This window comes from Felis catus, chromosome D2 (genome assembly GCF_018350175.1).
Source record: "Felis catus isolate Fca126 chromosome D2, F.catus_Fca126_mat1.0, whole genome shotgun sequence".
NCBI classification, from domain to species: domain Eukaryota; kingdom Metazoa; phylum Chordata; class Mammalia; order Carnivora; family Felidae; genus Felis; species Felis catus.
Genome location: NC_058378.1, coordinates 9734261 through 9747718, shown reverse-complemented (window position 1 = coordinate 9747718; position 13458 = coordinate 9734261). Strand labels below are relative to the sequence as shown.

The following is a 13458-nucleotide window of genomic DNA, read 5'->3' as shown; positions in this document are numbered from 1 at the left end:
ATTAGTCACAATTAGTAGCCTCATTTGTCCATTTTATTTTCTGACTTCCTTGTATGAAATACCACAATGTTATTAGTCTTTTATTTGGAGGGTAGTGACCTTTTATTACAGTAAAATGACGGAGGGAGGTATCGATTTGCATTTGATTGTATAAGCTTAGCTTTTGGCTAATAAATATTATCATTTAATTATGTTTTAAATCTTAAACTCCCTTTTCAGGTTCCCTGTAAATAATGTTAACTTAAAAATTTGCATTTGTATATTGCTTTTATATATGTTTACGTGTGTGACTTGGTATTATAAAAAGAATTTCTTTGCTCTCCAGATATATTAACCAGTCATTCTTGATCTGACCTCCAAAACATAGGTCAGGAGATATTAAGTGCTCTTATGCTTTTATTGAGAAATTCCAATCATCCGTGTGAAACTCACCCTGTGGAATGCCTCACCTCTAATGTGCTCTTTATCTCTCCATTTGTCTATATTAGGCTAGTTTTACAGTCTCTGGTCTTCATTGCCAAACCACACCATACGGATGCCAGATAGTTTTTTTTTTTTTATTGGACTAACAAATGTGCTTAAATTTCTTTTTATCTTGAGAAGAATGAAAGTTATAATTCATATTACACCATGGAGTGCACATAATGCAGTAATTGTAAGGCACGTAGATGTATTCTGCTCTGTATGTGACTTGTCTCCATTGTTAAGTTATAACACAGATAACATCCCAGGAGAATGAAGGCTGTGTGATCCTTTAGCCAAGAGCTCATAAATGAGGCCAGAAGCCACTTATCTATAATGGCCCGAAAAGGGGAGTTTATCTTACTCTTATATTTCATAAAACTTTTTTATTTAATGCCTGTGACGATTTCAATGATGCTACCGTAAGAAAGTGTTGGGATCACAGGATTTGGACATAGACTGTGTTTTTCCCATTGCTGACTTCTGTTGAAGTTTGAAGCTTGACTGTGTTCAATAACTTCGTGTTCTAGGCCGTGCAAATCCTGAGAAAGTGACCTGGCCCGGTGCATGTAAGTAGGGAGGTTCTGGGAAGTCAGTAAATCATCGTTTGCTTTCTTTCTCTGTGGCCGTTACTGCTGTTTTTTAGTTTACTTTGTTTCTTTAGAACAAACGTTGGAAGAGTGCGTAATGAAGTTGTATTATGGCAAGCTTCACATTTTTATTTTTAAAAGACCATCTTTGAAAAATTAAAAATAAATAAAAGACTGCCTTAACAATTGAGAAGACCAAGGTTTTGTAATGACAATAAGTTGTCTACGAAATACTTTGCCAAGAATAAAACCCATTTAATGCAGGAAGGCAAGGGATCACGTAGGACAGGTCATTATGGGACAGCTTTGCATCTAAGGAAATGTAAGTATGATAGGAGAGGATAGGCCTCAAGATCAGAAGGTGTTGGGGTGCCTGGCTGGCTCAGTCAGTAGAGCATGCAACTCTTGATCTCAGAGTCATGAGTTCAAGCCCCACGTTGGGTGTAGAGCTTACTTTTAAAAATAAAATTAAAAAGAAGGCGTAGGTGCCAGTTCTGTTTGATCTCCACTGAGTTGCATAAGTTTCATTTGATCCTTGGTTTTCTTATCTGTGACACAGAGATAGCACTATCGCTCTCAAAGGGCTGTAGGAGGACAAAGCGAAGTAAAGCATGCTAGTCACCTGCAGGGCACCTGTACCTAGGGAACTCTTGGGAAATGGATTGAAATTCCAATTTATTTCTTCCTCAGTGTTTCTTGATCTTTTTAGGACACGTGTCAAAAAAAAAAATAGGTACGGCAGGTGTGTACTGTTAATCCTCATATTTTTGCATTTAAAAGAAAATCATATGCAATCAAGAAGTTAAAACTCTCATGATTATGATAACTTGTTTATGGAACACTTTGACTGGAATAGCAGCTCTTTACCACATACGCTCAAAGACCACCTGGATTCCACTCATCTGAAGGGATCCATTAACCACTTAGCCTGTGTCTAGGGTAGCACCCTGGTGGAGGAGGGTAGAGTCAGAATGAGGAAGAAATACAGTATCTGATCCCAGCTTTTGAGCCATATTTGGGGAAGCCAGGACATTCAGTAAAACTATTTAACAATTATTCAATGTATACTTGAGTGGACTTTTACTGTAAACCAGTGTTACTAAAGGGTAGAGTCCGAAAAGATTATAAAGTAGGATTAAATTGGTAAATTTATAAAAAGCCTCAATCAGAGTGACTGGCACAGGGCAGAAACCCAGTAAGTAGTAGGTTTAAATTTTTTTTTTATTGTTTATTATTTTTGAGAGAGAGACAGAGAGACAGAGCAAGCAGGGAAGGGGCAGAGAGAGAGGGAGACATAGAATTGGAAGTAGGCTCCAGGCTCTGAGCACTCAGGACAGAGCCCGACGTGGGGCTCGAACTCATAGACCGTGAGATCATGACCTGAGCTGTAGTCGGCCGCCCAACCGACTGAGCCACCCAGGCACCCCTATAAGTAGTAGGTTTAAAAATTACATATATTATTGTGATTTTTTTTTCCCCTAAGAAATAGAAAAACATTCAAGAAGAAAGCTTTGTAACTTCAGACCCAATGCCTCTTTCTTTGTGAAACCATATTGAATATCTGGAGACTGTTGACCTATTTCTCCACCATGTACCCACAGATTTCAACCACACCTATATTAGTGCACTTACACATAGTCTGACAATTGGTGGGGGATCCTGCAGGGTAGAATAGGCATTCCTCAGGGGAGCTGATAAGATCTCGTGTGACCGCATAGTCCGTGTCCTTGTAACACAGGACCCAGAACATGAGAATTCATTAATGAATATTTGTTGAATTAAATAACAGGTTTGAGCTGGGCATGAAGGAAATACTCGATTTTTGTTCGTGGCGGGATTTTGTTCATGGTGGTGGGGATGGGTGAAGTCTCTTCAGGAAGGGGAACAATCTTGGGGCGCCTGGGTGCCTCAGTTGGTTAAACGTACGACTTTGCTCAGGTCACAATCTCGCGGTTCAAGCCCCGCGGCGGGCTCTGTGCGGGCTCTGTGTGGATTCTGTGTCTCCTTCTCTCTCTACCCCTTTCCCGCTCATGCTCTGAAAATAAATAAACATTAAATAAATAAATAAAATAAACATTAAATAAACAAAAAAATAAACATCAAAAAAATAAAAAAGAAAAGAATGGGAACAATCTCTAAAGATGCGGAGATTGAAATGAGCATGCCATTTCATTCATTCATTCAACAAACATCTATTAAGCAGCTTTTTGGTGCCAAGCCCCTGAGTGAAAGCAGATACAGCTTCTCCCTATGGAACATACAGACTAGTGGGAGAGATGGGCATTAATCAAACGGTCATGACAGTAAGTAGACATTTGTAGCTGGTATGAATTCCGCAAAGGAAAGGTACGTGGAGCTCTAAGCGTCTGACCTAGTCGCAGAGGACAGAGTGTTAGGTGCAATGTGGTGACAGGAGGAAGGGAGAGGACTCCTACGAAGAGGAGTGTTGCATACACAACATGATGGTCTGAAAGAAGGCTGTGGGCCGGTACAAGGGGGTCGGTGGCGGGGGGAAGGTGTTGGCCTGAAGAAGGCAGCGGGGACCAGATCGGATAGACCTTGTGAGCCACGTTAAGGAGCTTTGACTTTGTTGTAAGAACGGCCCAAACCGCTGAGAAGTCTTAAATCTTGCGTGAGCAGTGAAGGAATGGGAGAAATCATCAGGCTTTCACTTTGGCATTTCGAAGAGCTGACTCTGCCTGCGGCCTGGGTGATACTGTGGGGAAGGGCCAGAGTGGATTCTGGTTGAGGGCCTGGAGGGCTGTTGCATTCCCTTGGAGGCTTGGCCACGAGTGCTTCTGATGGAGACCGCACTTAGGATAGAAGTACCTTGGGATAAGGAGGGATTAGTAATGTCACTACAAGTGATTTAGGAGTAACAGGAATTAAGGTTGAATAGGTAATACTGAGACAGGTGCTGCAAGCTGAAACCTTAGGTCCAATGGGTCAAACCCAAACCAAATGACCTGTCACATCTCTGCCTTTACCTTTCCTTCATTCCCTCTGTCTTTTATTAGGTGAGTCGTTTACATATTCATCCATTCACTCAATAAATACTTACTGTGTGCCTACTGTGTGTGCCACAAACAAAACCATGTACCCTTGCTAACCTCAGTCTCCCTTTGCTCTGTCTCTCAGTTTATTGTAATTTTTCTTACCCAAGTGCAACTCAAGCCTGTTCTCCCAAGACCACTTTGTGGGTCTTCCCAGTTAGAAATAGCAGCTTGTACTCATCTTTCCACCGGGTAGAAACATCGCAGCTCTCAAGCAGTAAGGCATTCTGCTTGATCAGTAGTGTGGACAGAGTGCTGCTTTTTCAGATTTCGTTCCTCCCACTGGAACAGAGACCCACAAAATACAGGCACGTGGTAAATGCTTATTCGATCAAGTTAAAATAAACTGAAGAAAACAAAGGAGGGGAGTTTTCCATGAAACGAAATTAAATTTTGTTGAATTTGAACGATGATCATTTAAATCTGGTCAAATGACGATCAGATTCTGATGATATCCCTAACTGTATGTGATATTTTTATTATTTCCCTGGCGTGTGACTGTTAATCCACGTGATTTTTCACGTAGGATCTTCAAACACTCCATTCCATGCAATTGTGTTCTTTCGGAAATCTCTGACGAGTTGGGGAATCTAGCCTTCCCTATGTCAGACGTGCCTCTCAGTGTATGCTGGACCAGCTCGTCCCAGCTCAGGAGAGCCCTGTCTGCTGGCTCCTATTTACTGATGTTGCCTTGGTAGCCTGAAATTGGCAGCGATGGCCGTATTTTCAGGACGGAAACTGCAAGTGCTACAGATCAGAGCTTTGGCCTTTTCCCTCAGAAAGCTGATTGTGAATTACTTTCTAGCACGCCACTGCTTTGCATCCAAAACGCACACACACACAAAAACCAAAGAAAAAAATTATGATTCATGGATTACATTAATTCTGAAACACATGTGTGCTGTGTGTGCGTGTGTGTGTGTGCACGCACGAGCACATACAGATTGAAATGGTTCGGGACTATTTCTAAGGCCTATGGGAAAAGTGAAATTTTGTTATTCTCATGTTCAGTTTGCATCTCACTCATTCACTCACTCAAGCAATGTATTTATTTACTGGAGACTGTAGCAAACAAGGGTCTTTTTCCTCAAATTGATCCCAACCTAGTTGGTGAGAGACGACAGGGATTCCTGTACAATATATTGAGGATGGAATCTGAACTGAAGTAGAAGCCATGCAGTTGAAGAGAAGTAAGAGACTTAAGAACTACGTAGGAGATACAACCAAAAATACTTGATAAAAGGCCAGAGAGAATGAGATGATTGCCGGTTTTCCAGATTATGCAGGTAGGTGGATGGTTGTCTGTCCCCAAAATGAGAATTACAGGGAGAGCAATGGCTTGAAGGGAGATGTGGGTAGGGCAGGCAGAGGACCTTGAAGGAGATGGATTTAATTTAGGGTGTGTTAATCTGAAGTTATTTTAGAATACCTGGAAGGTGCTTTGAACTATATACTTGGAAATTGGAAAGAGATGGGTGATAGTGATTTAAAGTCATTGCCCTGTGGCGGCAGTCAAAGCTGAATGAGAATAAGATGGGGTATTAGTCAAGATCCCAACAAGAAACAGAGGTCATGTGCAAATGGGGTAATTAAGGGGAATTCAATGATAAGATGGTTCATGGAGGTTATGGGAAGGCTTAAGGAAGCCAACTGGATTGATAAAACACACTGGGACCAGCAACGGAATAGAGCCATTGTCCACATTACGTCTGGAGAGCCAGAGGGAAGGAGCACTTACCAGAACATGGACAAGTAGAAGCGAAATCTGTAGATATGGCTGTAGGAGAGAAATGCCTAATAGTATTTATAGCCTTCAGTAGAGGAATTTGGCCCTTGCCAGACTTGGCCCAGCAGGACAACAGGCTGGGGAATACATATTATGACCTCTCTCCCTTCCCACTCTCTGACCTCTGGTCTTCCATTGGCCAAATCCACAGTGAAACCAAAGGGCAAGGAAACGCTTTGAGGCTCTCTAGAGGTCATCTTCCTTGGCACAGAGCAGGATAGGGAAAGGTATAATGAGATTGTGGACTTGGAATGGTGAGTGGAAGACAACAGGTGAGGTCATCTGAAGAGGCTGGGGCAAGACAGAGCCTTGAGAAGCACCAACATGAAAAGACAGGTAAGAAGGAGGAGGCTGAGTAAGGGCATCAAGGGCTAGATGGAAACCGAAGGGGACGGGTGGGGTGGTTTTGCTGGAAGGAAGGAGAACGTTGCAAGAAGGAGGAAACCATCAACGCTGTCATATACAGGAGAAAAATCTAATAACAAAACTCCAGAGAGTGTCCACCAAATTAGTCACTGAGGGTCCTTGGTGACTCTTGTGACTTCACATTGATGTGCACAAACGAGGTTATGAAATTGGTGGCGGCCACAGGAACATATTTGTAAAATTCGGCACCGTGGTTCTTGCATCAAACATGAAGAGGGTGGAGAGTCCCTTAAGAGTGGGACTGTGCCTGTGCCACCTGTGCCCCTGTCTCTCCAAGCATACGCTCTGAAAGATGTGTGAGGGAAGATGGGTAATGATTAACTTTGGTGCACCAGGATGCTGTGCAAGAAGGGAAGGCAGTGGTAAGTGCCAGCAGCAAGAGAGGAGGGGCCTGCCGCTTTCCGAAACCCCCTGGAGTCTGACACGCGTCCTGGAGTGGCAGACACAGTGTTTTCCATTTCAGAAATGGCAGTAGACTATTTCGCGCAAGTGATTAGTAGTTCTTGTCTTTGGCACAGTCTGAAGTGGTATTTCAGAATCCAAAATATGACCTGGTTGTGAATTGACAGGGAGTCAGAAATCGTTACATAGAACACGTTAAAGAAGAAAGGCAAAAGTCCTTGTATTTAGTATGAAATGTCAGGAGACTGGCCCTTGGAGGTGTGAGTGAAATGCATATAGGGAACAGCACAGTACAGAGCGAACGTTCCATAAATGTATGTTGAATGGAGCAAAGGAAAACTTGGAGAGATGCTACCAGATTTAGTCATAAGAATACTTGGTAGAGGAAAAGTTCTCATTTTGTATTGTTCGACATCTCACCAAAGGATTAGCCAAAGTAACATTTTCACTATTTGTTTTAAGTTTATTTTTCCCGTTACAAAATATAAATCTGTTAACAGCACAACTACAACAGCAGTTTTTAACATGCCAACATAACCATATTTATCACTTTGAGAAATTTCTTTCTAGATTGTTGTGTTATGTCCTTTTTCTACTTACTGTATACAAAGTTACGGATTAACGGCTTCCTGGGTCAGCTTTATATAATGGGGATTCTCCACCTCACTTCTAGTCGTCATTTTTAGTGGCAGAAAAACAGCCTATTTGAAGGATACAAGATGGTATTCTTAATTGTTGTCCTGTTACTGTTTTTTTTTTTCTTCACGTTTTTCACTCTTACAAATATATATTATAATGAGGTTTTTGAACCCAGAATTTTACCCACTGAGTTTTGGGTTGTTAGGAATTTTTTTTTTTTTTTTGGATTTTCTGAAATCAAATTACTAGGTCCAAGAGCAGAAACATTGTTATGGATCTTGATGCAATTTAAGGCACGTTGATATTACTGTTTCTTAAGTTTGCCTTTGAATGAATACATTTTCAGTATCTTTAATATCTAACAACTCCCTAAACTAAGTAAAACCTAGTGGTTTGTGTGTGTAGGCCTGCAGAATGCTTAACGGTGGTAGCTCTGTGTAAGAGGGAAGTTGACAAAAGGACTTAAAACCCTTCATCCCTGAACGCAAGGACGGATACTTATTAAACTGGATTAAATCCAGTGAGTAAATTTTAATACATGATTCTTTTTTTTAATGTTTATTTTTGAGAGAGAGAATGAGAGAGAGAGAGAGAGAGAGAGAGAATGAGAATGAGCATGGGAGAGTCAGCGAGAGGGAGACACAGAATCTGAAGCAAGCTTCAGGCTATGAGCTGTCATCATAGAGCCCAATGCGGGGCTTGAACTCAGGAGCTGTGAGATCATGACCTGAGCTGAAGTTGGATGCTTAATCAACTGAGCCAGCCGGGTGCCCCAGGTTTTAATATGTGACTCTTTTTTTTTTTTTTTAACGTTTTTTTTTAATTTATTTATTTTTGAGACAGAGAGAGACACAGCATGAACGGGGGAGGGGCAGAGAGAGAGGGAGACACAGAATCGGAAGCAGGCTCCAGGCTCCGAGCCATCAGCCCAGAGCCCGACGCGGGGCTCGAACTCGCGGACCGCGAGATCGTGACCTGAGCTGAAGTCGGATGCTTAGCCGACTGAGCCACCCAGGCACCCCAATACGTGACTCTTAAGTCATCATCTGTGATTTATTTCAGTCCAATTACCATCTGCTACAGTGCTTCAAACTAGATCAAAAGGCTAGCTGTGACCTACTCATACCCAGTGTAACATATGCTATAAAACTAGGATGTGATTGTTATATACCAATGCTTACTTAATGTGTTTAACTCTTGCCCCGTGATTTTACGCTGCAGAACTCAAGTGGATGGCACATATTTTCTGTGCTTTGCTCTTTTACACTTCTGACAATGTGTTGATTTTTTCATATCTGGTGTTTTTATCTGGTTAGTCTGATTGCATTTTTCTTCTCTTTGCATTTAATTATTTTTCCCCTTCTGTCACTATTTTCTGTTCATCTTCATTATCATGAGTTTTTCTCCTGTAACATCTCAATGGTAATTCCTTTATGTTTTCCCGAACTACCTACACATGGGTTCTGCCTTCTTCATACTTCTTAACTTATTAAACCTTTCATTGCAATTAAATAAAATATGTGCTCAAATGGTATAAAACCACTTGACCAAGTAAATAAACACCCAGACAGTCCTGTAAATATTTCGCACTCTATAAAAATAAGTAAAACCCATAACTTAACACATCTTTTAACTTTTCACTTTGATTCTAAATTAAGTAAATAAATGCCTAAAATACATATAAATTTCACAGACTCTCACAAACTACCCCTAAATGCATCTGTTTAAGACGAGTTCAACCTTTATAAATCAGCAGGTATGATTTTCATGTGACTGCTGGATATTTTTCCACTCATTGGCCAAAATAATCAGAAGAAAACCATGTTTAGCTGAATTTTTGGAAAATATTACTATCAATAACTGGCTAAGCATTAAACATGGTAGACTCAATGTTTTAAAATTAAGACTTTTTTTTAGAGCAGTTGTAGGTTAACAGCAAAAGTGGGGAGAAAGATACAGAGATTTCCCATATATCCCCTTGCCCCCAAATATGCATAATCTCTCCCACGATCAACATGTACCCACCAGAGGGGGGTACATTTGTTATAGCTGATGTGACATTGACACATCACTAGCACCCAGTCCATAGTTTATATTATGGTTCACTCTTGGTGTTTACTGTGTATTGTATGTATTTGGACAAATAAAGATTACATGTATTCATCGTTATAGTGTCATACCCTATGTGCTCTATCCATTCACCCCTTGTCATGCCCCCACTTCCTGGAAACCACTGGTCTTTTTACTCTCTCCATGTTTTTGCCTTTTCTAGAATGTCCTAGAGATGGAATCGTATAGTACTTATCCACTTCAGGTTGACTTCTTTCACTTAATAATACGCATTTAAGTTTCTCCCATGTCGTTTCGTGCTCTAATAGCTCATTTATTTTTATCGTTGAATAATATTCCATGTCTGGATGGACCACAGCTCACTGATTCATTCAGCTACTGAAGGACAACTTGGTTGCTTCCAGATTTTGACAATTATGACCAAAGCTGTTATAAACATCCATGTCTTCATGAGGAAATAAATTTTTAGCTCTTTTGGGAAAATTCCATGGAGGTGGATAAGAGAGAAGAGTATCCTTCATTTTGTAAGAAACCACCAAGCTGTCTTTCCAAGCGGCTGCACCATATTGTGTTCGCACCGGCCGTGAACAGAGTCCCTATTGCTCCACACCTTTGTCAGCATTTGGCGTTGTCATTGTACTAGGTTTTGCCCATTATAATCAGTATGTGATGGTAGATATCTCATTATTGTTTGAATTTACATTTCCCTGATGACATGATGTAGAGAGCAGATTCAATTAAAAAAATAATAATTTTTAGGGGCGTCTGGGTGGTTCCGTTGGTTAGGTGTCAGACTCTTGATCTCAGCTCAGGTCTTGATCTCAGGGTCATGAGTTCAAGCCCTGTGTTGGGCTCTGTGCTGGGCATGGAGTCTACTTAAAAAAAGAAAAAAAAAAACAGGACACAATTTTCATACCTAAAATCATACTGTCTTTTAATCCCCCATATATAAACATACACACAGGTAAACATGTACACACACACACACACACACACACACACACACACACTTCCCCAAAACATATATCAAATGGCTGATAGGAGTTTAACTTTTTGCTGTTTTGGTTTTCTTTTAACATTTTTTTTTTTTTGCTTGACACGTTGCCTGGTATATTGATTTCTCTATAAGTAGATTTTTTGTAATATAAGAGTTTTCAGAGCCTGAGAGAAAGATAACAGCTAAGAATATCTTTGTTACTTCTAATATTAAGTGAATAATAGAAAAGTATTTTCAACATATTGAAAATCATAACATCTGTTAACTTTAGTTGACCTTAGAGCTTCTTGTTTCTTTGTTTTATTGATTGATTGATTAATTGATTGTAATCACCATTTATTTATTTGTAATCTCTACACCCAACATGGGACTTGTTGAACCCATGACCCCAAGATCAAGAGTCATATGTTCTACTGATTGAGCCAGCCAGCTGCCCCCCGAAACTGCTTTTAAACCCATCCCTCTGAACCACACATTGTACTTCTGTGCCAGACTTTCACTATGAATGATAGAATGTGACCTTCATAATCCTTCCATATTGAAAAATCTAATGAAATTAACTCATTTATTCACTGGCGCATGACATATTGATAGGTACCTACTATGCCTATAAAATGCTCTGGGATACAGAAGGAGAAAGATTAATTTACATAATAAATCTATGCAACCTAGTTAATTTTCCCTCTGAAATAAATTTATAAGGAACATAAGGATCACACAACAGTGTTTTGTTCTATCAACCCTCCACAGATTATCAAATCTGCTTCACTGATTTTCATTTTCAGGAAAAGGATTTTTAAGGGCTATAAAATAGCAATTAAAATGCCTGAGGATATAACCGGGCATGCCAAATAATGAAATTAACAAGGTTCAGTGGATCTGCATGACACAATAGTCTCTTTACCAACAGGGAAATAAATATTATCCCTCAAAGTTACTACATGTGGACTTAGGTTGGAGCAAAATAAACCCAGACAGAGTTCAAGGTCAGGCCCTGGCTTTTGAAGAGAAGACTGACTGTCAGTGTAAATTGCCTGAAGTTCCCTGCCTTTGCCACACTCTGTAATTTACAGTCAAGGATAGTGTTGGTTACCACTTGAGTGATTCATTTCATTTATTTAGTGCTTAGTAAGTACTGTGAGAGATGCAGAGAGGTAGAGAACAGTGTTTGGCATCCTTTGAAGAAACCTTGCCAACAAGAGACCCCCCTCCCTCCATTTTAGGGATTTTTGAGGTGGGACTCTAGTCCTGAACGACTTCCATTTTGATTTTACTGGGTCTAGAGACTTTCCCCCAAGAGTCAGGAAGTCGGTGCTTTGGGTCAATCTGCTAGAGTGCTAAAAACTGTACTGTGAGCAGTTATAAAAATCCAGCAAGCCCCCGCTGTAGGGGAGAGCACACGTTTCTCTGTAACCCTCGACACTCCTTCTCTGTAACCATCTCCCTCATCCTTGAAGAATGTGGCTATCACAGTAGTTGTGCATGGGGAACATGCCACCCCAAGATGGCTTATAGAGGTTGACTGTCAAGGGGGGGAGGGGAGACAGATAAACGACATGTTCCAATTCAAAATCCCATCTGGAAGTGTCTGTTTGGCGATTACCTACTCAGTTTTCATAAGCAGTTTTGTTACCTCCTGGGAAATTCCTGGGAGCATCTTTTATTGGGTGGTAACGTCTCAGGGGCATCCCATTAGCTGGTCTGTGCACATATAATTTGACATGACATTCAGACTCTGTATTTATATCGAAATATATTAATCCTCCTCCTTAGTCACCTGGGTTTCACTTTTGTTTAATCTTACCTAATGAGCTGCTGCTGTGTGGCTGCTGTTTGCTATATGAAGAGTGAGTGGGGAAGATGCTCTGTAGGTAGCTTGTGAGGACAGCTGTCTTTGCACAAGTGGACTAGTTGGGGATTACTTATGCTGACCCCACGGTACGTCACCTGTAAGTGCTGTGCTGGGACGTCTGCGCTGTTTCCTTTGAAAAGTTGATTTTGATGTTCATCCTGTGAAAACTGTAATGTCATAAACAACAAGATATGTTTGAAAATAGAATGTATGAAAACAAAGCATGGTATTGTTTAATAATCTAGAGAGAAGATTCAGTCTTCTCTGGTACTTCAGAACTGAAGAGAAATCGTCAAATTCAGTCAAATGCATTTTTCTACCCAAAGATACTAAGTCTGTTAATATTTGTTTATCCCTTTCTCAGCCAAGTTTATAGGCTCTTTTATTTTCCAATACCGGGGCTTCTTAGGATAGGATTCTTGGTCTTTCTATTAATTCAACAATTATTTATCCGTCTCTGTCCCCTCCTTCATCCCCTCTACCCACCACACTCTGGCCTAAACAAATGTAATTCATCCTCACTTAGACGTTAGCCCTTCAGTCTTTACACATTTCCTCCTCCCCACCCTCAAAACTGGCTTTTGAAGATCACAATCTGATCAAATTGCTTCTTTGTTTGAAATTCTTCAGTGGTTTCCATGAGTTACACTTGAGCCTTGACGCCTGATAACTTTACTTCTCTTACCTCTACACAAGCCTCTCCTTAGTTGGGCAGGCAGTGCCCTGTGATCTCATAATTCATTCCTTTATGTGCCCTATTTCTTCTACCTGGAAGGCCCTTTCCTGCCTTGTTTGTGTAGCTAATTCCTGCTTCTGTCTCCTAACTTAAGATAAACATCATCTTCACTTGGATATTTCATAGGACTACTCCATCTATATAGAAATAGAATTACTATATAGAAATAGAATGCCCTTCTGCATTCCAAGAACATTTTGCGCAGTGCCTGCTATAATTTACCATGTAACACATGGTTTATATGATCTTCTTGTCTGTTTCCTCAGCTATAGAGTGACTTCCTTGAGAGCAGGAACTGTGTCTGATTTACTGCTCTTGTCCCAGCATATCCAGTTCAATGCAACAGATACTTACTGAACACCTACTATATGCTAGGCACTAAGTGCTTGTAACACATCAGTGAACAAAACAGACATTGCTGCACATACGAATTTTGATTCCAGCG

General features: G+C 40.6%; 1 protein-coding gene and 1 long non-coding RNA gene across 3 annotated transcripts in view; one reads left to right on the top strand and one right to left on the bottom strand.

Annotated features, from left to right (window-relative positions):
• Nucleotides 1-13458, top strand: part of CHRM3 (cholinergic receptor muscarinic 3) — a 522351-nt gene that overhangs the window by 28077 nt on the left and 480816 nt on the right. The window lies entirely within an intron of this gene.
• On the bottom strand, nt 7203-12941 carry LOC123380984. Of its 2 annotated transcripts, none has more exons than XR_006587480.1 (3): nt 12800-12941; nt 12230-12444; nt 7203-7420 (listed from the first exon to the last, which is right to left on the bottom strand). It is a non-coding gene; the product is annotated as an uncharacterized LOC123380984 (long non-coding RNA). The 2 variants fall into 2 exon arrangements; XR_006587481.1 differs by lacking the exon at nt 7203-7420 and adding an exon at nt 10246-10300.